At 49.1% G+C, this 24,774-nt stretch overlaps 1 protein-coding gene across 1 annotated transcript in view; it reads right to left on the reverse strand.

Moving 5' to 3' along the window:
* LOC147097350 (CUGBP Elav-like family member 4) overlaps positions 1-24,774 on the reverse strand; it is a 345,078-nt gene that overhangs the window by 99,220 nt on the left and 221,084 nt on the right. Inside the window, exon 2 of the mRNA XM_085972256.1 lies at positions 7,421-7,456. The gene's annotated coding sequence lies outside the window, so the exon portion shown is untranslated. The remainder of the gene's footprint in view (positions 1-7,420; positions 7,457-24,774) is intronic.

Genomic DNA, 24,774 nt, shown 5'->3' on the forward strand with positions numbered 1-24,774 from the left:
TAGGCATAATAATTATACGCCCTTTCACGGTTTTTATAAAAGATACCATGCCTCTTTATCATATGTTTTGCAGGTACAGAAGATGCCACATAATGTCATGTGACGCACCAAAGTAAATTGGGCGCCTCCGAGTCTGCCAGGTAACATGTGCCAATTAGTGCCGGTTGAGTTGTCGCAATACTGCAGAATCACGGTTCTCATCCAACCAGATAATGACCTGCTTGTGACATGCACCGCTCATCTGGGCACAGAGGTCATCTCTGGATGCTCATTCTGCCTACTTTCTCATTCAATGCGTCTGTATGTGTTATGCGGACGGACGGAGGCGGGGGGCGGCGGAGTGGGGAGGTGGGAGGGCAGGGTGAACCGAGATATCTCAGTATGTAACAGAGCCCCTTGTGATTGAGTGTACCTCGGGGATGCCAGTGACATTAAAAATGAATGGGCAGGCTGATCTATTTTATTGTGTGCCACCTCTGTGCAGGGGGGTCTCTTTGTTCTGTTGCCATGGTAATGGCTATTCCTCAACGCCATCATTACAAGGGAAGTCAAGTTCCAAAGATGACATTAATTTCCATCGTGTTTTCCAGCTGCCAAGGAACCAACTGTGGGCCTTCCCAATTTGATTCATGAGCCGACTTTAGAAATGGTTCACTCTGCTTCATTTGTTCAGTCCGCAAGGCTCTGATCATGTTATTTGTTTAATATTAAGCATGGTGCAATAATTATACAAATAAAACTTGCATTTATATAGCGCCTTTCACGACCACCGGGCATCCCAAAGCGCTTCACAGTCAATGAAGTAGTCACTGTTGTAATGTAGGAAACGCAGCAGCCAATTTTCACACAGCAAGCTCCCACAAACAGCAATGTGATAATGACCAGATACAGGAAACTCTTTGGTATCCGGCACCGACGGGACCGGCATGTTGCCGGTTGATCAAAAATTCTGGATGACGGAGAGGGTTATCTACCGAGGCTATTTTTAACAAAGAAAAATAAAAAAAATCAAGAGATGTGCAGTATACAGTAATTGTGTACTCACCTACAGAATGTTGTGTTAAATGGATGGTGGAAGATGCTTGATTAAGTACAGTACTGCTAGTTGAGGGTAATGCAATGACTACCAGCAGCGCGGGAGACACACAGTACCCCTGTAAAATGGCAGATCGGAAGAGACTACCGGCAGCGCGGGAGAGTCAGACTCCTGTTACAGGGGTATTGAGGTGTTCCGACTGCCGACAGCGCCAAGAAGCCGAGTAGTGGCAGTTTGGAGAACTACCCCCACTGACTAACTCGGCCACCGCGGGAGACTCAGACTCGACAACATTGCCGGTTATTGAGGTGCTGTTTTGGGAGTGAGAATTTTGCCGGTTAATAGAGAATTCCGGATATTTAGGTGCCGTTTAAACGAGAGTTTCCTGTAATCTATTTTTAGTGATGTTGATTGAGGGATAAATGTTGGCCAGGACACCGGGATAAATCCCTTGCTCTTCTTCGGATAGCATCATGGGATCTTTTACGTCCACCTGAGAGGGCAGACAGAGCCTCGGTTTAACACCTCATCCGAAAGATGGCACCTCCGACAGTGCAGCACTCCCTCAGCACTGCACTAGGAGTGTCAGCCTAGATTTATTGTCTCTGGAGTGGGACTTGAACCCACAACTTTCTGACTCAGAGGCGAGGGTGCTATCCACTGAGCCACAACTGATACCCTAAATGTGCAGATAATTAAAATAAAAACAAGCTAGCAACAGTATAAACAGCCCTTGTGCTACCAAGATAAATGGAGGATTCTGCGGACGGGTACTTAGCTGCTGGGTTATCTTTTGCGACTTACAAAAGTACAGTAGTTATCCAGCCACTACAGACACCAATATCATCACTACTTTCGTTGACAGTCTGGCATAAATACATTGGGTTGACATCACAAGGTGCAACATGATCGTATTAACACATTTTAATGAAATTTCTTTTTCCACCACCTTAACCAAGGTGTTAACCCCAGGTTACTGAAATTGGGGAATTTCAAAGGCACACATTAATGTGTTGGTTGCCAATATCGCACAACAACTTGTATTTATATAGCGCCTTTAACGTAGTAAAATGTCCCAAGGCGTTTCACAGGAATGTTATCAGACAAAATCTGACACTGAGCCACATAAGGAGATATTAGGGCAAGTGACCAAAAGCTTGGTCAAAGAGGTAGGTTTTAAGGAGCGTCTTAAAGGAGGAGGAGAGAGGTGAAGAGGCGGAGAGGTTGAGGGAGGGAATTCCAGAGCTTAGGGCCTTGGCAGCTGAAGGCACGTCCACCAATGGGGGAGCGATGAAAATCGGGGATGCGCAAGAGGCTAGAATTGGAGCACAGCATGTGTTCAACCCACAGAAATGTTTGTAGTCACCCTTGGTTTCTTGATGCTCGCTAACCTTTGACAAGCCAAGCGGGCTCCATCCCGGAGCAGGAATTTGTCAGGAACAGGCCTTTAAATGACCAATACATAATCTAGTTGCATAGCAGTTAAGCGTGTCTGTAAAGAATAACAAGTACTTAATGCACAAATTCATAAAATATACTCTAAAGGGTGGAGCTGAATAGCCAAGTATCTGATGGGGTAGCTGGCTATGTTGTCATAGGGCTGAGTTAGCGAGTAGAATTTGCTAGCTTGCTATTGTCCACTAGAGCTTACATTTAGGAATATATAAACTACTCCCCACCTGCCATTGCCCAAACTACATAAACTAAACTTAGCCTTCGAAAAGGCTTCAATAATAAAGCGTGAGGATTTATAAATGTTCTTTTTGTTCAGTTATTTTATATGAATATGCGTATCTAATTTAGAGGCTTCACTTAACGTTCAGTATTTGACAATGTTGGTATGAAGCAAGTGGTTTAATCCAGACTGCACTAGCAAGGAGTCTTCAAGATGGAGTCTGTAAGCAAATCTTTAACTGCTGTATTTAAAGTGATCTTGAACTTTATTAAGGTTAGTCCTCTTGGTTTTAATCTTGGACTACCATGAACCCCAAAATAAATTGAAAGGAGACCTTTATATCTACTGAAGTGGATAGTTATTCCTTATCTCCCACCCCCCTTCCCTCCCCCTCCCCATTCCCCTTCCCTCCCCCTTCCCCGTCTGCTATCCCCTCCCTCCCTTTCCTCTCCCCCTCCCATCCCAATCATGTCCCTCTCCTCATCCCCCTTCCTTTCCCCTCCCCTTGCCCTTCCCCTCCTCTCCCATTCCCCGTCCTCCTCTCCGTTTCCCCTCCCCTGCCTTTCCCTCTCCCCTCCTCCTCCCCCTCCATTTGTCCTCCTCTCCCTTTCTCTCTCCCCTTGCCCCTCCCTTTCCCCTTCCCCTCCTCCTCCCCCTCCCCTCCCCTTACCTCCCTCCCCCCTCCTCCCCTCCCTTCCCCTCCCCCTCCCCTCCTCCTTCCCCTCCATTTCCACTCCCCCATCCCCAGTCCCCTTCCCTCCCCTCCCCTCCTCCTCCCCTCCATTTCCACTCCCCCATCCCCAGTCCCCTTCCCTCCCTCCCCCTCCATTTCCACTTCCCCATCCCTATGCCCCTCCCCCCCCTCCATCATTTCCACTTCCCCATCCCTATGCCCCTTCCCCCCCCCTCCCCCTCCATTTCCACTCCCCCATCCCCATGCCCCTTCCCTCCCCCTGGCCCCCTCCCCTTCTCCTTTCCCCCTGCCATCAAACGAATTAGAAAGTGGTTTAAGACTTCCCCTCATCATCATGAAGTATACAGACACGAACAACTTTGCAACAAAATCACTGGAGAGTAAGCCAAGTCACATTTCACAAAGATTGCAATGGTAATTTGGCAGAGACTTTTTATTTTAAATTGCTTTGCCCATTTCAAGAGAGCTGAGGGAGCTGTCAATACTTGCATCTGAATTGTTAAGATGCAGAAGTGCCAAAGACCAAAAGATGTCCACAGACCTAAATCTGACTATTTTACACAAGGAACTGGGAACCATCAGAAAACTCATCAGATTTAATAACTGGCTGATCAATACATTTTTTTAAATAGCATTGGGTGTATAGTATCTTTCATTTTGGTTAATGCTTACTCATAGATCATGTAGTAAATCAACAGAACACAATAATCCCTAACTAACAACCAGAATTAATGCCTTCAAAGACACTCATTAAAAGATCCTTTTATCCCCTGACCTCTTCCTATCCTAGTTAATCAAATTTCTGATTGATTGATTTGGTAATAACACTGGAATACCTGGAACAGTCCTTTTGTTTTTTTTGTTGCTTTTTCTCCCCTCATTGTTGAAAGATGCTGATTCGTGTTGGGGCATTGGCAGCCGCCCTCCCCCAACCCGCCCGCCCACCCGCCCCCCCCCGCCCACCCAACCCCCAGCTATCTTCAGCGAGTGAGCGTTCTTCTTGGCGTGAGCCTCGGCAGTGCAGGCTGAGTGGGCATCACTGCTGAGCCTAGTCTTCCCCCTCACTTGACTTCTATACAGGAGCACTTCCAATAGGAGCCACTGGATAGCAATCACAGAATAGGACAGCACAGAAGGAGGTCGTTTGGCCCACCGAGTCTGCGCCGGCTCCTTCGAAGAGCAATCCAGTCAGTCCCACTCCCTCCCACCGGCTCTTTCACCTCAAACTGACTGTTTCCATCTCTTTAACCCGAAGGAGCTCTGGTAAGAGTGCAAGGTCAGACAGGAGGTTCTGACGAAGGGTCACAGACCTGAAACACTAATTCTGTTTCTCTCTTCATGGATGCTGCCTGACCTGCTGAGTGTTTTCAGCATTTTCTGTTGTTATTTCTTATGTTCTTATATTATTTTGAGACCTCCTTGAGACCCCCCAAAAAATCGATAGGATTAAATAGTGACTTTCAAAAATAAATGTCTTTACACAGAGAGTTGTGAAAATGTGGACTAGCCTGCCTCAGAATACCATCACCTTTTGTCCCTAATTCAACAGGAAGGGCACTGTGGACAAAGCTGTAGAACTTTAACAATGGACAACCCTTGTACGGAGTGTCTATGGACACCACTGTGTCAGCCAGTGAGTTGGAGACAGGGCGGGACTTACAGCAGGATTTACAACCAACAGATTATTTTACAGCGAACAGCAAAGTGAACAAAGTCTATTTACAGAGTCTATTTAAACACGAGCTAGAGCAAACAGAACTCATGACCAAAACTGCAGCAACTTCTCCCGACAAAGGCAGGGTTATTTCGCCAGCAAAATGCAGTGAGTGCGGGATAGTTACAGAATACATTTATCTGCATGAAATCAATCCCAGTCACTTACAGCAGGCATGATTGACGGGGAAATTACCCACGCATCTCCATTCTGGGCGGGAATAATGGTGTCTCTATATGCAGCCGTCATTGTATGACACAGTACTCTAAACTCAGGGTTAAGGGCAGTTCTCCTAGGTACAGGCAGAAGTAATTGATAGAAGGATTAGAGGGGAGTTGAGGAGAACCTTTTTCACCCAGAGGGTGGTGAGGGTCTGGAACTCACTGCCTGAAAGGGTGGTAGAGGCAGAAACCCTCATCACATTTAAAAAGTACTTGGATGTACACTTGAAGTGCCGTAACCTACAGGGCTTTGGACCAAGAGCTGGAAAGTGGGATTAGGCTGGATAGCTCTTTCTCGGCCGGCACAGACACGACGGGCCGAATGGCCTCTTTCTGTGCTGTAAATTTCTAGGATCCTGTGATTCTAATTGTGGGAAAGGGTGCTTATTGTGTAAATATTAACATTTTGCGAGTCAGATAGAATTCTCCTTTTCATTATTCTCATTCACGAGCTGGAACAGTTCCAGAGTCAGAAGGTATTTAGTCACGCCTCAGTGAGTTTCCCTTCAAATTAACCAATTTTCCATTTCGCTCATTAATGCTTATCTTCCTGTCTAGGTTTGCCCTGAGGGGCTTAGGATTGCACAAGGATTGAACCTGTAGGTTCACGGGGCTGGAGACACAAGAGTGGAAAGCAGAAGACCGAAAGCAGAGCAGATTTGGTAGATGATTGGCATCTGGAGATCTTAATCGTTTCTATTTTAGTGCGGATCACAAAAAAAAAATGAAAACCTTAATATGAGAGCACGTTGCAGTTATTGTAACCCCTTAAAGGGACCGCGTCGCCAAGAGTTTCTGGTTCGGAAGCCAAAACGAGTCCTGTTTGTTTGAGAAGGTTGCTGATGATACTGATGATGGCATTGCTGGTGGTGCTCCCAGAGTCTGATCATGTCAGAGACGGAGGTGTGAGGTGGGGTATCAGATGGTGAACAAATTAAGCCAAAGCCCAGAAATGTAAACAAAAAACCATTTTCTTGGCCCAATAGGAGATCAAATCAAAAACAGGTGTACTGTTGTTGTACAAGCAAACTCTTCATGGAGCTTTGTAAATTGTCGGAAACGTGTGAGAGCAAGCAAGAAAGATGATCCTGGATATTGGAAATTTGGTATGAAGAGAGCTTGATTAATTCTGGCCTAAAGAAAAGTTTGAAGATTATGAAGAGAAAAATGATGTCAAAGGACAGGAGGAGCGTGTCATTATTGAAAGTTCAAATTTAAAATCAATAAAATGCTGAATAAACTCCTTGAAAAAAGGGAATGATGGGTTTTCGGATCCTCGGCTACAGATATAAAGGACATATGAAAATATAAAGGTAAAGGGGCGAGGACATTGTAATGGAGAGCTTGTCAGCTCTCACTTAAACATAGTTTTGAGTAAGACACACTGGCCGTCAATCTCTGGGATCTTGGTTCAAATCCAGAGCTTACTGATGGGATGAAAGTCTTATCTTTTAGCTGCCTGTCCTACGTGAAATGCACTTGTCAGTCTTAATCTGGTTGCAAGTGGGCATGGATCCAAAGCACAGACCTACCCTTAATTTGACGCTAAGTTGACAATCTCATAGGGTGGCGTGGGTGATGGAGAAGCGCCACACTGATGGGAAAATGTTACACTGGCGCAGTGAAGGATGATCTTCCGAGGCTGGGGCTGTGGGACAGCAGATGGAACTTCACTCTGCAGCTAACCATATTACATCTAACCCGTGAATGCTTGAACTTGATACTAGATGATGGAATTGGAAAAATATTCCATTTCCCAATATTAAGCTCCCTCATCTTGGTGAGCACATGATACACAAAAAAAAAATGACAAAGAAATATGAAATGAATACTACATTCTCACAGCGATAACTGGCACGGGAACATAACACACACCGCTATATTCATATGGCAAGAGAAATATTGAAATGGTGATCCTCCTGTAGCTTGTCAGATGAAAATCATGTGCCCAAGCCTGCGCGCACTACCTGCCAACTTATGCATACATAGTTTCATTGCTTATAATCCATCTGCCCACATTCACAATGGCCTGTTTACACACAGATAGTCTGAGGCACCTGATCTCTCACAAGGACCTTACCTGTTAACTGCAGAGAATTTGGAAGAGGCCAGCCGTCTGCAAAAAAGTCACACATATAAACTGTATTGTATCTGCACAACTTAACTGATATGTTATCTTAAGATACACCATAAGAGCACAAGATAATTATGGATGAGGAAGACCATTCAGTCCATCTTAATTCAACCATCCAACATGACCCCAAAGTCCCCTCACTGTAGGCTTGCCAACTCTGGGTTGGACATATTCTTGAAGGTTTCAACACGTGACATCTTGCCCCCAACTGACCTGCCCCAGTCAAGAAGTCTTCTCTCCCCATCTCCGACCTTTTTACTGACTAATAAACAAAAGTGTTCCAAGAGAATGAAGAAAAGAACACAATTAAAAAAAAAATGCCCCCTATGATTTTTCTCTTGGGTTTTGCTCACAGCAGTGTCCAGGAGATGAGTCTTTAATTCCTGGAGCTCCCAGGACAATCCTGGAGGGTTGGTGACCCCCTACCTCACTTGTGGCATCTAATTCGTTCTGAAATGATTCCAGGATTCTAGGATTCTATCCAGCAGCCCAGTCCAATGAGTTGGTCACACTGTGTAAAGAAGAACTTCTAGATATCAGTCCACAATCTCATAGAGTCATAGAGTTATACAGCACAGAAAGAGGCCCTTCGGCCCATCGTGTCCACGCTGGCCATCAATCCCTATCTATTCGAATCCCATTTTCCAGCACTTGGTCCGTAGCCTTGTATGCTATGGCATTTCAAGTGCTCATCTAAATGCTTCTTGAATGTTGTGAGGGTTCCTGCCTCTACCACCCTTTCAGGCAGTGAGTTCCAGATTCCAACCACCCTCTGGGTGAAAAAGTTTTTCCTCAAATCCCCTCTAAACCCCCTGCCCCTTACCTTGAAACTATGCCCCCTGGTTATTGACCCCTCTACTAAGGGGAAACATTCCTTTCTATCTACCCTATCTATGCCCCTCATAATTTTGCACACCTCAGTCAGGTCCCCCCTCAGCCTTCTCTGCTCTAAGGAAAACAACCCCAGCCTGTCCAGTCTCTCTTCATAGCTGAAATGCTCCAGCCCAGGTAACATCCTGGTGAATCTACATTTAAGCAGTTTGAACCAGCGGGACCCCTTGTTGCTCTCTCGCAATTTAATTTCATTACAGTTCCAATACCCTTTACAATCTTAAATGTCACCATTAGATTACTTCTCAGACACCTCCCAAATCTTCTCCATGTCTTTCCTCATGACTTAGACCTTTGACCTTAGGGATCAACCTTGTGACCCCAGCCTTTATTGGCCATCCCTAGTCATGCCTGTGACTCTTCTCTGCACCGCCTCCAACACTTAACTGTCTCCCTTGCTTCTCCCTGACCCAAAATGAACCTCTAGATTATTCTTGTGGAATTTGAAAATAACTCCAAAGGCAACACAATGACTCAGGGCGTTAAGAGGGCTTGGCTCTTAGATCCATCCTCTGCCCAAAAAGCAGAGGATCCTGAGTTCAGGTCCCAGGGCCGCATATCACTCCAGCTAGTTTGGTGAGCTTCACATGGAAGCTTACAGTCCACCCGTAAGAGAGCATCACACAGAGGCAGAAGAAGTTTTTAGGCTATTTCATTTATTCATTTTCGGAATGTGGGCAAGACCGGCATATATTGGCCATCCCTGGATGCCCTGAGAAAGTTGGATACAACTGAATGGCTTGATAGGCAGCTATGAGTAAACCATGTTGGTATGGGACTGGTGTCACATATAGGCCAGACAGGGTAAGAACAGCGGGCATCCTTCCCGAAAGGGCATTAGCCAACAAGTTGGGGTTTATTATGACAACCCAATAGCTTCACGGTCGTTTTTACTGGCTCAGCTTTTTATTTCCAGGTTTTTCGGAATTCAAATTCAAACTCAGGTGGGATTTGAATTCACGTTCTCTGGATCATTAGTCCAGACCCCTGCATTACTATTCCAGTAACATAAACACTACGCTACCGTACTCATACGTTCACATTTACCTGATCTCGTTCTGTTTCAATACTTTAAGACTATTCCTCTTTTTTCTGCTAGTTATACATTTTATTTTTAGTCAATTTTCTCCCCTCCTCTCCTAAGATGTTGAACAATGCTGGGTTAGAGTCCTATGCATGCGGGCACCCTTCTGGTACCTCAGTTCGGTGGTCATCTGTCAAGTGCGAGCCCAGAGAGTGCACGCCATCAGGTTTTTCATATGTCTATGGCTGGAATCATGGCCAACTCCCATCCTATTCTCACTTGACGTCCACACAAGTCCACCTCCTAACACAGGCCACCAGATGATGATCTGAAGTGGAAACTCAAGCTGATTTTTGTCCTCCCCCCACCCCAGGGTAACTCGAACCTGGGACTTTCTGGTTTAATTTCCACACTAGGCCATTGGGGAGCCTCAACGTTCTTAATCAAGATGGGTCAGTATACATTTTCTGCAGTTTGTCTGGCACAAAATATGCTGATGTTAAAGATATCAAAATAGGGCCAACTGAAGTCTATCGTAGAACATGAAAAAATTCACTACTGCCAACAATACAGCATAAACAATGGGCCAGTAATTTCGGTCCTAACGCGTGAGTACGGACGGGGTACTCACGCGTGGGCCCGTTGGAAGTGCCGGTTTTCAGCATGCACAACGCATGCGCGGGAAACCGGCATTTCCTGTCCTCTGAACCAAGGGGTTCAGAGGATGAATGCGTGCGCGTAGGAGTCTGCACGTGCGTGCTGAAATTCCTTTTTTCCCACAGGTTTGCGCGTGTGTAAGGGCCTCTCCTTTTTACGAATGGAGGCATAAAGACTTCATTCTTTAAGGTAAGTGGTCTATTACTTAAAATTATAACATTTTTTCCACAGCTTTATTGTTTTTAAGGACTTTACAGTAAGGTAAGTGTAGTTTTAGACCCGATTTTAAAAAAAAATATTTTTTTCAAAAATTTGATTAATTGTTTAAAATAGTTTTTTAAAGTTATTTATAGTTTATTTAATTATTGGGATGTTTTTAAAAATTTTATTTAAAGTTAAACTAGTCTTTTGGGCGCCCGTACTTTTCATGAGTTTGACAGTTCTTACTATCAAACTCATGAATGAAGTTTCCCCTCCCCTGATTGGCTGCACAGTGCTCACCTGATCCCAGCCGGCATATTGCACTAACTACTCCACTGGATCAGGCAAGCACATCGCGCTGACATCTGAACCGGGCCAGTGACAGGAATTCCAAGCAGGCCCAGGCTTCAGATGTCGGCGCGCCGGGTGAGTGCACATCGGGGGCTTGCACGTGCGGCAAGCCCCCGAACCTAATTTCTGGGCCAGTGTCTTTGAGTTATTAGCAAATATCTTGACGAAATATCAATAGTAATGATTCTGCGACAGAATCTGAAGGAATCGCAGCCACGTTGCTATTCTTCAGCGATACTCGAACATTGTGCGAATCCACTCAACAACTGCCTGCTATCAGAGCTTATATCACAAGACAGATCTGGATGTGGGTGGCCATTCACATCGAAGCTCATCTATCCACAGAAAACCTTTGTGTAAGGTTTCGCATGGTATTCGTTTCTTTCATTCTATCACACGAGGAGAGACCAGAGAAGCTGGGGTTGTTCTTCTTAGAGCAGAGAAGGTCAAGGGGCGATTTAATTGAGGTGTTCAAAATCATGACAGAGTAAATAAGGAAAAACTGTTTCCACTGGCAATAACCAGAGGGCACAGATTTAAGGTAATTGGCAAAAGAACCAGAGGTGCGATGAGGAGAAATTTCTTATGCAACGAGTTGTTATGGTCTGGAATACACTTCCTGAAAGGGTGGTGGAAGCAGATTCAATAATAGGATAAAGACTTGAAGGGGAAACATTTGTAAGGTTATGGGGGAAAAGGCTAATTGGATAGCTTTTTCAAAGATCTGGCATAGGCACAATGGGCCGATTGGCCTTCTGTGCTGTATCATTCTATGTTTCTAGTACATAAAGAGTTAAGAACTAGCTTCACTCACGGAAGAATGTTCCAGCTCGTTTTTCTTACATTTTGTTGCAATAACTGGTTGTCTTGTCTAATGCAGTGTTGTCAAAGAGTAATTGCTGACTAGGTGACAAGCTCGTATTTTAGTGCCTTTCACGAGTTGCCCCAACAAGGTGGTTGGTGGTGGGCCTTCTTCACCTGCTGCAGTTGTGGTGATGGGCCGCCACTAATACCTGCTGATGAATGAAGACAGTTGGAAAGCAGGGATGTGTGAGGGGGGTGGAGGGAGGGAAGGGAAAATCAGAGTGACGTCATGCTTGGGAGAGTCACATATCACTGGACTCAACATCGAGTTCAACAATTTCAGACCATAACCTCTGCCCCTATCATTTTTATCTCTCTCTCACATGGCAGCTGTCAATCATTCTGCCATTGCCATTTACACTTCATCTAGAGTCATCTTTTGTTTCTTAACTTGTCCCACTACCATCTCCTTTTGCCTTGCACCATTATCCCTTTTGTCACTTAATCTCTCCTGCCTTCCATCCTATCACAGACCTTCCCTTTGTTCTTTCCTCCCCCCCCCCTTTCCCTAGCCCTACACTTGCTTGAAGACCTGTTACATCTCCAACTTTTTCCAGTTCTGACCAAGGGTCATCGACCAGAAACGTTAACTCTGTTTCTCTCTCTCCACAGATGCTGCCTGACCTGCTGAGTATTTCCAGCATTTTCTGTTTTTATATCATCCTTCCCAACACTGTCTAGGTAATATTTTCCCATCCATTAGTAGACTGGAGGAGGTGTGTGGGGCTAAGGTTGCCATCGCTCCAAGATTGTCGGGAATTAAAGCTTAATCTCCTGGGACACTGCTGCACACAACCCGGGAGAAAAACTGTACGTGTATGAAAAGAATTGTACGTTGTTTTCATTTCCCTTCGAACATTTTTGTCTGTCAGTTGTAAAAATATTAGAGTTGAGGAAAAGAGGCTATTTGACTGGATGGAGGCGGGAGGTCATGCGATGAAACCCTTGGGACTACGTCCAACCACAGTTGTCGGCCCTATGCGCGGCTGGGGCAAGATCTGGGGGCTGAGGAGAAACGGGGATCCAAATCCTCACAGGCAAAGAGGAGAATAAAACGACTGCATGGCACCACAGAGATTGTGTCAGTCTACAGTATCTCATTTCTAATATTCTTAAAGATGCACCATTAACAGGGCACTCTTGGAAGAAAAGATGCATAACAGAGAGAGAGAGGACAGTCACACCTCAGTCTGCGCACACAATACAGGGATTATCCTTTGGTTGGTATACAGTGATATTGCCACCTCATTCCATCTACACAATAAAGGTACAGTATTATCAGCGCCACGATTACAGTGCTGTTCACATCTCATTCCATGCACATAATAATAGGATTACGCATAGGTATGATTACAATACAGCACAATGGGCCAGATGTTTCTTGATTTGCATATAAACAGACTTTAGACTGCTAAGATTTTCATTGTAATAGGTTCTCTTTACATTGTGAAGAATACGGCCCAATGCGAAAGCACGGTTAACCTTTTAACTGCCAGCAGCCTGTTCTGGGAAATTTTAGACTCCCAGAGCCGGCCATTTTCTTTCCAAGTCGCACTCTGATGCTGAAGCAACCAGTAAGATTACAGCAAGAAAGCCATTAAGAATAGAGTTATTGCTGCAATATTACCCTTCACATCTTAAACATTGGAAAACAAATAAGAGACAGTGGAGGGGTCGAGAGAGGTGGTGGTGAGGTAGAGCTGGGTGTCACCAGCGTACATCCTGACATCGTGTAGTCGGATGATGGCGCCGAGGGGCATCATATGGATGGGAAATAGGAGGGGGCCAAGGACAGATCATTGGGGGACCCCAGAGGTAACGGTGCAGGAGTGAGAAGAGAAGCCATTGCAGGCGATTCGCTGGCTACGACGGGATAGATAGGAATGGAGCCAGATGAAGGCCGTCCCACCCAGCTGGACAACAGAGGAGAAGCATTGGAGGAGGATGGTGCGGTCAACCGTGTCAAAAGCTGGGGACAGGTCGAGATAAGGATTTATAGTTTACCACAGTCACAGTCACATAGGATGCCATGATGTTGATAAGGGCCGTTCCAGTTCTGTGGCAGGGGTGGAAATCTGATTGAAGGGCAACAGTGCAGCACTCCCTCAGCAGTGCTAGCCTAGATTTGGTGCTCAAGTCTCTGGAGTGGGGACTATGAACCCACAACCTTCTGACTCAGAGGCGAGGGTGCTGCCCACTGAGCCACGGCTGACATCTAATTGATTGGCATAAATCACGTACGAAGGCCCAGACTGAATCCTAAACAAAGGGCTCAGCTTCAGCTTCACTCTAGCGTTAGAACATAACATATGAAACATAAGAAATAGGAGCAGGAGTAGGCCCCTCGAGCCTGCTCTGCCATTCAATAAGATCATGGCTGATCTTCTACCTCAACATTTTATTGCCCATATCCCTTGATTCACTTAGTGTTCAAAAACCTATCGATCTCAATCTGGAATATACTCAACGACTGAGCCTCGGGGGTAGAGAATTCCAAAGATTCACCACCCTCTGAGTGGAGACATTTCTCCTCAGCTGAGTCCTAAGTGGCCGAGTTAGGACGGGCCCCGATCCGTATTCAGGTTGCATTTACATTATAACTGCAGCGTTGGTGCAAACCGAAACCATCTCACACAAATGCTCCAGTTATAGTGTAGATGCAATAAAAACAGAAAATGCTGGAGATACTCAGCAGGTCAGGCAGCATCTGTGGAGAGAGAAACAGAGTTAACGTTTCAGGTCGATGACCTTTCGTCAGAACTGATGAAAGGTCATTGAGCTGAAACATTGGGCTCGATTTTCAGTGTGCCATGGAGTCGGGTTTGGAGGCGTGCGGGGGGTTAAATTCCCGAAATCGGGGGTCCGGACCCCATCCCGCCCCCAACCCGCCTCCATGCCAGTTTCAAAGGAGGCGGGTACCCGCCCCGCACTGGGACCTGCCTCCCCGAGGCGGAAAGGGATTAGTGCCAATTAACTGCCTGATAACAGGTAGTTAACAGGCAGTTTTTAGCCTAATCCCTATTTTTAAGCTTGAACTGTGGGATTCCCGACGGCTCCAAACCACGCCAAGTTGGAGGAGTCAGGCTGTCGGGTTGAAGGACTTGGAGGGGTCGAGATGTCGGTGTTCAGGTGAGTGATGTGTGCATGAGTGCAAAGGTAAGTATGTTTGGTGTGTCTAAAGTGATTAAATAAGTTTTACATACATTTTCTTACCTTTTCGGCCTTCCTTCCTTTAGGTTCGGGGAGTCCCTCATCTCACCGGCACAGAAAGCAGAATGGCTGCGAACTGTCAAAAGTGACAGCATTCAGCTTTCTGTGCAGGAGAGATTTCTAACTGAGTCTGTGGAGAAGGACTCAGGTTAGAAGTAAGACTGTCAGAGTTTGACAGCTTCAAACAGCGGTGAAACGCTGATATTTCATCTGTCAAAACCTCTTGACAGATGACATTTCAGTCTGTGACGTCACCTGTTGCCGGGTGGCCCTTAATTGGCCTGCTGAGCTCGCTGGGCGGGCTCAACAAGGTCAATCAAGTGAAAATCGCGTGGATTGGCCGCATTTCGATGGAGGCGGGACTACAACCCCAAAAGTTGTAGTCCCGCCTCCAACCCGACTTCTGAATGAAAATCCAGCCCGTTAACTCTGTTTCTCTCTCCACAGATGCTGCCTGACCCGCTGAGTATCTCCAGCATTTTCTGTTTTTATTTCAGATTTCCAGCATCTGTGGTATTTTCTTTCTGTAATAGTGTAAATGCACCCTGATTACCTGTGGTGGTGCACTGTTCCCTTCTGGCGTCTTTCTTCTCAGATGAAAGACTGCACTGCAACAACTCTTTTTAGGCACAAGCACTCAACAGTTGAATTAAATCCATTAATGTTTAAACAACCAAAAAACAATGCTCCTGGTAAGGATTCCTATTTAGTCTGCTCCTAACAAATTATGGAATCAAAATGTCTTCCATCACTCATTGGGAAGGACCTCTGGATAGAGCCCTAGGATCCTGGAATCATTTCAGAACCAATTAGACGATGCGGTGACTCGGGTCGCCAACCCGCTAGGCTTGCCCTGGAGTCTCCAGGGATGGAAGACTAATCTCCTGGACGCCGCTGAAAGCAACCCAGGAGAAAAATCATAAGGGCATTCGAATAAAATTATGTTTCCAAAAAAAATAATTTGTCATATGGAGTCCACACAGAAGGAGGCCATTCGGCCCATCGAATCCGCACCGGGTCTCTGTGGAGCAATCCAGTCAGTCCCATTCCCCCGCTCTATCCCCGTAGCCCTGCAAGTTTATTTCCCTCAAGTGCCTATCCAGTCTCCCCTTGAAAACACCGAGTGTCTTCGCTTCCACCACTTCCGTCGGCAGCGAGTTCCAGGTCCTCACCACTCGCTGCATAAAAAAAGTTTTTCCTCACCCCCCCCCTGTAACTCTTGCCCAAAACCTTAAATCTGTGTCACCTAGTCCTTGTACCATCAACTAGTGGGAACAGCCTTTCCCCGTCTAGCCTATCCAAACCCGTCATAATCTTGTACACCTCTATCAAATCACCCCGCAACCTCCTTTGCTCAAATGAAAACAAATCCAGCTTCTCCAACCTGTCCTTGTAGCTAAGATCCCCCCATCCCCGGAACCATTCTGGTAAATCTCCTCTGCACCCTCTCAAGGGCCTTCACATCCTTCCTAAAGTGTGGTGACCAGAACTGGACGCAATACTCCAGTTGTGGCCTAACCAGCGCTTTATAAAGGTTCAGCATATATCTTTGAACACTTTTGTTTGTTTACTAGTTACTGGGAATGGGGGAAAAAAAAGGCTGTTTGATTGACAGTCAAGAATCAGCCAATCGGGTAATGTAGCTTTGGAAAGTGGTGCGATGCTAGGATGGGCATGTTGGAATCGTAGAACCACACAGCACAGAAGGGGGCCATTCAGCCCCTCGTGCCTGTTCCGGCTCTTTGAAAGAGCTCTCCAATTTAGTCCCACACCCCAGCTTTTTCCCCGTAACCCTGCAAATTAGTCCTCTTCAAATACATGCCCGATTGCCTTTTGAAAGTTCCTATAGAATCTGATTCCACCAGCCTTTCAGGTCGTGCCTTCCAGGTCTTATCAACTCTCTGGGTGAAAAAAAAACCCTCATTTCCCCACTCGTTCTTTTGCCAATTATTTTAAATCTCTGATTTCTGCAGTGTTGGCCGTGGCTCAGTGGGTAGCACATTCACCTCTGAGTCATGAAAGTTGCAGGTTCATAGTCCCACTCCAGAAACTTGTAGCATAAACATCTGAGCTGACACTCCCATGGGAGTGCCGCACTGTCGGAGGTGCTGTCTTTCAGATGTGATGCTAAACCGAGGCCCTGTCTGCCCTCTTCGTTGGACATAAAAGATCACATTTTGAAGAAGAGCAGAGGGAGTTCTCCCTGGTGCCCTGGGCCAATATTTATCCCTCAATCAACATAGCAAAAACAGATTATCTGGTCATTGTCACATTGCTGTTTGTGGGAGCTTGCTGTGCACAAATTGGCTGCCGTGTTTCCTACATTACAGCAGTGACCACACTTCAAAAAGTACTTCATTTGCTGTAAAGCTCTTTGGGATGCCCTGAGGTTGTGAAAGGCGCTATAGAAATGCAAGTCTTTCTTTCTGTTTTATGGGTGACCAATGGTGGCAGTGCAGAGGTCGGGAGGTTGGAGGTCAGTGGTGAAACGGCCAACCAGAGTTGGCGACCTTAGCTCTCGGGCAAGATTACTCCCGGATCAGCGTGTTCCCGGGATTGAACAATTACCCATGTCGTGCAAACATTTATCTTTAATTGATAAGCAAGGGGGGTGAAAGGTTATCAGGGGGTAGGCGGGAATGTGGAGTAATCAGATCAGCCCATCATCTTATTGGATGGTGGAGCAGGCTCGAGGGGCCGAGTGACCGACTCCTGCTCCTAATTCGTACGTAAACTCATTTTTGAAGGCTGCGGCTGAGGGAACAGCGCAGACAATGGGCATTTTCAACTGCTTGACGGATGATTTACCGCGCTTCTTCAATAAAAAAAAACGGACACCCAAAAAATGATCAAGATTGTGCTTTGAAGAAAATGCAAGGTTTCTTTTCGGACGGTCAAAGTAACTCAACGAACCTTCAACTGTTACGTTAAGCAAAAGGCACGATGGGCCGAATGGCCTCCTTCTGTGCTGTACCGCTCTATTCTACGATTCTAGATGCTGGAAATCTGAAATAAATACAGAAAGTCTGCACCCTTTCAGGTATACCCACCATTTTGCCACCACATTCCCGAGCCATGGCAACCCTCTCCACGTTGCCAGATTTTCTATGCTTCCCTCCACCTCTGCTATTCTGCTGTTACCGTTTATACCTCCTCTGGACCCATCTTTAGTTTTCGGGTTTGTCCCATTACCGCCCCCTTTTGCCTTGCACCATCATCCCTTTTTATCATTGAATCACTCTTGCCCTCCACCCTATCACCGACCTCTCCCTTTAGTTCTTTCCCTGCGCCCCCCCCCCCGTCCTTTCCCCTGGCTCCGCCCTTTTGCTTAAAACCTGTTAAATCTCCAACATCTTCCAGTGCTGACGAAAGGTCATCGAGCTGAAACGTTGACTGGCCTGCTGAGGGTTTCCCAGCGTTTTATGCTTTTACTTCTTGTTATTATTACTTGTCCATTTACAATAGGCGAGGAGTCCCAGCCTCTCTGTGCTTTCTGTTTTTTTTAATTCATTTTTATGGGATGTGGGCGTCGCTGGCAAGGCCAGCATTTATTGCCCATCCCTACTTGTCCTTGAGAAGGTGGTGGTGAGCTGCCTTCTTGAACCGCTGCAGTCCGTGTGGTGAAGGTGCTCCCACAGTGCTGTTAGGGAGGGAGTTTCAGGATTTTGACCCAGCGACGATGAAGGAACGGCCGATATACTTCCAAGTCAGGATGGTGTGTGACTTGGGGGGGAACTTGGAGGTGGTGGTGTTCCCATGCGCCTGCTGCCCTTGTCCTTCTAGGTGGAAGAGGTCGCGAGTTTGGGAGGTGCTGCCGAAGAAGCCTTGGCGAGTTGCTGCAGTGCACCTTGTAGATGGTACACACTGCAGCCACGATACGCCGGTGGTGGAGGGAGTGAATGTTTAAGGTGGTGGATGGGGTGCCAATCAAGTGGGCAGGGTTTGTCTGTGGATGGACTCTCACAGTCTGGTTGGGACTGTGAGAGTCCATGCACAGTGAGGGATATGATTTCCTTCACAATTGCGGACTATGGTTGCTGCCCAGCTTGGCGTCAACGAGTCTTTTTTGAGTGGCCTGTCTGGAAATTTCTACATTCAGAACTAAACCCTAAAACTTTTTTTATAACTTGGAAGACCATTTTCCCCCATTTACTTGTAATATCGAGACAACAGTCAGTAAGGTTTTCGATGAAATTTCCAATATGACCAAAGGAAATGCTGAACTCAATTGAACATTAAGCCCAGAAGTCGCTGCTGAAATGCTACCTACCGGCCTGTAGATGGTGCTGCCCTTCCAAATTACCGCAGCTATTCAGCTGCGACAGATTGGTGCATTTAGTGATTAACCCTTTGCGGGCTGCTGCAGCAACCTCCCTGCACCAAAATATAACTGTTTTTTTTACTTCATAACACGAGTTAAGAAGCCAGCAGGAACTCAGCGTCCTCCCCGAATCTGACCTCGCAAGACCTGACACCACAGATCTGCCGGCGATTACATTTCAAATGGACGGCGCTCGACTGTAAATGTGAAAGTGTTTGTTTTTTTTGCACGCTGGAAAGGGACCGGGCGCTACTGTCATTCTGGGTACGTGGTGCTCAGAATCTCAGAGTCGGCCGAGTCCAGGCCTACAGCAGGCCTGACTCCAAGAAGCTTTTAGACATTCCGCTCTCTTAGGCGGACGTAAAAGATCCCGCGGCACTATTTCGAAGAAGAGCAGGGGAGTTATCCATAAGAACATAAGAAGTAGGAGCAGGAGTAGGCCATACGGCCCCTCGGGCCTGCTCCGCCATTCAATAGGATCATGGCTGATCCGAACATAGACTCACGTCCACTTCCCTGCCCGCTCCCCGTAACCCCTAATTCCCTTATCTGCGAGGAAACTGTCTATCTCCATTTTAAATTTATTTAATGTTGCAGCTTCCGCAGCTCTCTGGGGTAGCAAATTCCATAGATTTACTACCCTCTGAGTGAAGAAGTTTCTCCTCATCTCAGTTTTGAAAGGGCAGCCCCTTATTCTAAGATTATGCCCCCTAGTTCTAGTCTCACCCATCAGTGGAAACATCCTCACCGCATCCACCCGATCAAGCCCCCTCACAATCTTATGTTTCGATAAGATCGCCTCTCATTCTTCTGAACTCCAATGAGTAGAGGCCCAACCTACTCAACCTTTCCTCATACGTCAACCCCCTCATCTCCAGAATCAACTGAGTGAACCTTCTCTGAACTGCCTCGAGAGCAAGTATATCTTTTCTTAAATATGGAAACCAAAACTGCACGCAGTATTCCAGGTGTGGCCTCACCAATACCCTGTATAACTGCAGCAAGACTTCCCTGTTTTTATACTCCATCCCCCTTGCAATAAAAGCCAAGATTCCATTGGCCTTCCTGATCACCTGCTGCGCCTGCATACTAACTTTTTGTGTTTCATGCACCAGGACCCCCAGATCCCTTTGTACTGTAGCACTTTGCAGTTTCTCTCCATTTAGATAATAACTTGCTCTTTGATTTTTTCTGCCAAAGTGCATAACCTCACACTTTCCAATATTATATTCCACCTGCCAAATCTCTGCCCACTCAGTTAGCCTGTCTATGTCCTTTTGCAGGTTTTTTATGTCCTCCTCACTCACTGCTTTCCCTCCCATCTTTGTATCGTTGGCAAACTTGGATATGTTGCACTCGGTCCCTTCCTCCAAATCGTTAATATAGATTGTAAAGAGTTGGGGTCCCAGCACTGACCCCTGCGGAACACCACTAGTTCCCCGGTGTCCCGGCCCATATTTATCCCTCAACCCGGCATAACAAAAAGAAAACCCAGATTATCTGGTCATTATCACGTTGCTGTCTGTGGGAGCTTGCTGTGCGCAAATTGGCGGCCGCGTTTCCCACATTACAACAGTGGACTCCACTTCAAAAAGTACTTCATTGGCTGTGAAGCGCTTTGAGACGTCCGGTGGTCGTGAAAGGCGCTAGATCAATGCAAGTCTTTCTTTTTTATTGATGGTTAGAACTGGGTTGAGGGAGACGCTGTTTGTGGGAGCTTGTTGGGCGCAAAACAGGCTGGTGTTGAGATACCGCGGCAAACGTGGGAGTCGAGACCAGAGCTATTGAAAACACAACTGCTTTATTCCAACCACATGACAAACAGCTACTAGAAAAGCCCGCGCATCCACTTAAATACTTCCCAGACAGGAAGTGCTCCCGGCAGCCTGTCCCTGCGGGAAACAAGTTGCTGGAGGAAAGGGCCCCCGGCTGGGGGCTTCCGCTTAGACTGTCTGTGCCGCCGTGAGCGGATTATGTCCAGTGGTGGCGTGTCGCCACAGAGCTCCCCCCAGAATCCGCTTAGGAGGAGTGGACGAGTCGTGACGGTGGTCTAATGGTTCTGCCGCAGCGGCTCTGAGTGGTCGTCGGTCTGGTTGGTTGGGTCGGGCGGTTCGCCGCCGGCTGTGCTGGCTTGCCGGGGGGACGGCCTCTAGTTGGAGGCTGGGCCACGGGGACCTGTTCCCCTGGTTCTGTGTGTGCTGGTTTGAGCCGGTCGATGGAGACTGTCTCGACCCTGTTGCCGAGTCGCAGCTTGAAGACCTTGTCCCCGATTTGTAGTACCTCGTACGGACCGTCGTACGGGGGTCGCAGGGGCCCGCGGTGCGCGTCGTGTCGCACGAAGACGAAGCGCGCCTGCTGTAAATTTGGCGGGACGTGAGGTGCGAGTTCGCCGTGTCGGTTGACCGGAAGTGGGGCGAACTGCTGAGCGGAAGAGAAAGAGCCGAGCCGCTGCTGTTCGGCCGACCAAGGCTTGGTAGGCTCCGGAAGGAATTCGCCTGGGACGCGCAGCGGTTGTCCGTAGACTAACTCCGCTGCCGAGGACTGGAGGTCTTCCTTGACCGCGGTGCGTAGGCCGAGTAGTACCCACGGTAGGCGGTCAGTCCAGGTACTGTCCTGCAGGCCGGCGCGGAGTGAGGCCTTGAGTGACCTGTGGAAGCGTTCACAAAGTCCGTTGGCCTGCGGGTGGTACGCCGTGGTGCGGTGGAGCGTCACCCCGAGGTTGCGTGCTGTGGCCGTCCAGAGTTCAGAGGTGAACTGGGCGCCTCTGTCGGAGGTTATGTCGGCCGGTACGCCGAACCTCGCAACCCAGGTGTTAACGAACACCCTGGCGATGTCGGCTGTGGTGGTGGAGGTCAGCGGCACTGCCTCAGGCCAGCGTGTGTAGCGGTCGACCATCGTGAGGAGATAAGTTTGGCCTTGCGATGGCGGCAGGGGACCGACGATGTCGACGTGTACGTGGTCGAAGCGGCGGCTGGGTACCTCGAAGTCTCCCAGGGGTGCTTTGGTGTGCAGCTGTACCTTAGCCCGTTGGCAGGCGAGGCAGGAGGTGGCCCAAGTCCGAACATCTCTGCTGAGGCCGCGCCAGACGAAGCGCTTGGAGAGGAGTTTGACGGATGCACGGGAACCCGGGTGAGAGAGCCCGTGGAGCGCGTCGAAGACGCGGCGGCGCCAGGTCTCAGGGACGACCGGCCTGGGTTGGCCAAGTGAGACGTCGCACGTGACTGCCGTGGCTTCGGGCCCGTGCGCGACCTTGGCTAGGCGTAGCCCTGGCAGGCTGGTAGCCGCCGAGAGGAGGTCTGGGTCCGTGAGCTGGGCCGCTGCTAGTTGTGCGTAGTCGACCGCGAGGTGATTCGCACAGACGGCGGGACGGGAAAGGCAGTCAGCGACCATGTTGTCTCTACCGGAGATGTGCTGAATGTCCGTAGTAAACTCGGAGACGGCCGCGAGCTGGCGTTGCTGCCTAGCGGACCAGGGTTCGGTGTGCTTGGCCATCGCGTATGTGAGTGGCTTGTGGTCCACATACGCGGTGAAGGGGCGGCCTTCCAGGAGGAACCTGAAATGGCGGACCGACAGGTGGCGTGCGAGAAGCTCGCGGTCGAAAGTGGAGTATTTGACCTCCGGGGGGCGCAGTTGGCGGCTGTAGAAGGCAAGTGGCTGCCACGCGCCATTGACCCACTGCTCGAACACGGCCCCGACCGCGTGGTCGGAGGCGTAGGTGGTGAGCGCGACCCGGGCATCGGCCCTCGGGTGCGCGAGCAGAGTGGCGTCGGCGAGCGCGTTTTTGGTGGCGTCGAAGGCGGCTGCCGTGTCAGTGGTCCAGGCTACGTCCATCTTGCCGGATTTTCCTCGGAGGGAGTCGTATAGGGGCTTCATGAGGGCTGCGGCTCTGGGGATGAACCTGTTGTAGAAGTTCACCATCCCGAGGAACTCCTGGAGGCCCTTGATGGTTGTGGGGCGGGGGAATTGCTGGACGGCCTGCACCTTGTTGGGCAGGGGGACGGCCCCAGCAGGGGTGATGTGGTGACCGAGAAAATCGATCTCGGTTAGGCCGAATTGGCACTTCGCCGGGCTGAGGATGAGCCCGTGTTGGGCTAGGCGCCCGAACAGGATGCGAAGGTGTTCGAGGTGTTCCTGTTTGGAGGAGCTGGCCACGAGAATGTCGTCTAGATAGGCGAATAGGAAGTTCAGGTCCCGGAGGACTGAGTCCATAAGGCGCTGGAAAGCCTGTGCTGCATTCTTGAGGCCGAAGGGCATCCTCAGGAACTCGAACAGGCCGAATGGGGTGATGACGGCCGTTTTGGGGATGTCCGCGGGGTGTACGGGGACTTGGTGGTAACCGCGCACCAGGTCGACTTTGGAAAAGACGGTTCGTCCGGCCAGTCGGGCCGAGAAGTCCTGGATGTGTGGCACCGGGTATCGATCGGGGGTGGTGGCGTCGTTGAGGCGGCGGTAGTCCCCGCAAGGGCGCCAGCCTCCGCCGGGCTTGGGGGCGATGTGGAGGGGCGAGGCCCAAGGGCTGCTGGAGCGGCGGGTGATGCCGAGTTGTTCCATGGTGGTGAACTCGGCCCGCGCGATTTCCAGCTTGGCCAGGTTGAGTCTGCGGGCGTGGGCAGAAACTGGGGGGCCGGTGGTGGGGATATAGTGTTCCACGCCGTGCTTGGCGGCTTTGGCCGAAAAGGTCGGGTTAGTGAGGGCGGGAAACTCAGCTAGGAGTGCCGAGTAGTCGTCCGTGGCTCTAGCGAGGCAGTAGGTCGTCAGGCCGGCCGAACGGGCCGGGGTAAAGGCGCCGGGGATGGGGGCCATACTGTTGATGTCGACGAGGCGGTGCCTCGGAATGTCGACAAGGAGGCCGTGGGCGCGTGGGAAGTCGGCGCCGATGAGTGGGCAGAGGACCTTGGCTGTGAGGAACTCCCAGCGGTAGCGGCGGCCCGCGAGGTCGAGCGTGACCATGCGGGTGCCATATGTGCGGATTTCAGAGCCGTTGGCTGCAGCCAGTGTGATACCCCGTGTGCCGCGTTGGATCTCGAGGGCGGAGGCGGGGGTGATGCTGTGCTGGGCCCCTGTGTCGCACAGAAATCGGCGGTTGATTCTGTCGTCAGTGACGTACAGTAGGGGCTCCTTCTGCCCCGCGGCCATCGCGGGGGCCGGTGCGGGGGGGGGTTTGAAGGTACACGGTGGCGTGCAGCGTTGAGCCCTAGCGCCAAAACGGGTGTGGTAGTAGCAGTGACCCGGAGTGGTAGGGCGGTCGGGCCTAGCGGCCCGGGAAGACCGCGTGGTCGTTGCTGTGAGGTCGGGCGCGACGTCGCGAGCGGCCTGTGCAGAGAGCAGCCGGTCGGCCTTTTCGGCTATATCATTCAGGTCCGTGGAGTCAGACTCCACAATGAGCGGGCGGATGCTGGCGGGGAGCTGCCGAATGAAAAGCGTGCGAAAAAGGGCGCCGGGATTTTTGTCGTCTGAGAGGGACAGCATGTGGGAAAGCAGGTCTGATGGTGAAGCGTCACCAAGGCCGGGGAGGTCCAGGAGTTGGCAGTGGCGCTGGTAAGAGGACGTTTGAAATTTTTTAAGTAGCGCAGCCTTCAGATGTTCGTACTTGCCATCCGTTGGTGGATTCTGCAGCGCTGCCCAAACCTTGGGGACTGTAGCGTAGGTGAGCGAGGCGACGAGGTAGTCGTACTTCGTGGCGTCGACTGTAATGCCTTTCAGCCGGAATCTGGACTCAGCTTGAACGAACCAGGCTTCGGCGAGGTTCTCCCAAAAGTCTGGTAATTTAACCGTGACTGC

Source organism: Somniosus microcephalus, chromosome 32 (genome assembly GCF_052327205.1).
Source record: "Somniosus microcephalus isolate GS21.2 chromosome 32, FLI_Smic_1.0, whole genome shotgun sequence".
Classification (NCBI taxonomy): domain Eukaryota; kingdom Metazoa; phylum Chordata; class Chondrichthyes; order Squaliformes; family Somniosidae; genus Somniosus; species Somniosus microcephalus.